The 1,114-nt window shown below is 40.8% G+C and overlaps 1 non-coding gene across 1 annotated transcript; it reads right to left on the bottom strand.

The window, feature by feature from the left end:
* Positions 1-212: 212 nt before the first annotated feature.
* LOC130984243 (small nucleolar RNA R71) lies at positions 213-320 on the bottom strand. The gene has a single exon (XR_009088189.1). It is a non-coding gene; the product is annotated as a small nucleolar RNA R71 (small nucleolar RNA).
* Between the last annotated feature and the right edge of the window lie 794 nt (positions 321-1,114).

Genomic DNA, 1,114 nt, shown 5'->3' with positions numbered 1-1,114 from the left:
CTCATCAGTTTTTAGCTGAATTCTTGTAAATCTGTGACACAGTCAAGACTAATGGGGTTGACCCTGAGGTCTATAGACTGATGCTATTCCCTTTTGCTGTAAGAGACAGAGCTAGAATATGGTTGGACTATCAACCTAAAGAAAGCCTGGACTCTTGGGAAAAACTAGTCAATGCCTTCTTGGCAAAGTTCTTTCCACCACAAAGATGGAGTAAGCTTAGAGTGGAAGTCCAAACCTTCAGACAGAAGGATGGAGAATCCCTCTATGAAGCTTGGGAAAGATACAAACAATTAATCAGAAGATGTCCCTCAGACATGCTTTCTGAATGGAGCATCATAGGTATTTTCTATGATGGTCTCTCTGAATTATCCAAGATGTCTTTGGATAGCTCTGCTGGAGGATCTCTTCATCTGAAGAAGACGCCTACAGAGGCTCAGGAACTAATTGAAATGGTTGCAAATAACCAATTCATGTACACTTCTGAAAGGAATCCTGTGAACAATGGGACTAGTCAGAAGAAAGGAGTTCTTGAGATTGACACTCTGAATGCCATATTGGCTCAGAACAAAATATTGACTCAACAAGTCAATTTGATTTCTCAAAGTCTGCCTGGAATGCAAAATGCACCTGGCAGTACTAAGGAAGCTTCATCTGAGGAAGAAGCTTATGATCCTGAGAATCCTTCAATGGAAGAGGTGAATTACCTAGGAGAACCCTATGGAAACACCTATAATTCTTCATGGAGAAATCACCCAAATTTCTCATGGAAGAATCAAGAGAGACCTCAACAAGGTTTCAATAACAATAATGGTGGAAGAAACAGGTTTAGCAATAACAAACCTTTTCCATCATCTTCTCAGCAACAGACAGAGAATCCTAAGCAGAACCCCTCTGACTTAGCAACCATGGTCTCTGATCTAATTAAAACCACTCAAAGTTTCATGAATGAAACAAGGTCCTCCATTAGAAATTTGGAGACACAAGTGGGACAGCTGAGCAAGAAAGTTACTGAACTCCCTCCAAGTACTCTTCCAAGTAACACAGAAGAAAATCCAAAAGGAGAGTGCAAAGCCATAAACATGGCCGAATTCTGGGAGAAAGAAGAGGCAGTGGA

Source organism: Arachis stenosperma, chromosome 5, assembly GCF_014773155.1.
Source record: "Arachis stenosperma cultivar V10309 chromosome 5, arast.V10309.gnm1.PFL2, whole genome shotgun sequence".
NCBI classification, from domain to species: domain Eukaryota; kingdom Viridiplantae; phylum Streptophyta; class Magnoliopsida; order Fabales; family Fabaceae; genus Arachis; species Arachis stenosperma.
Note: the sequence above shows the minus strand (reverse complement) of the source record. Positions and strands in the feature narration are given on the sequence as shown.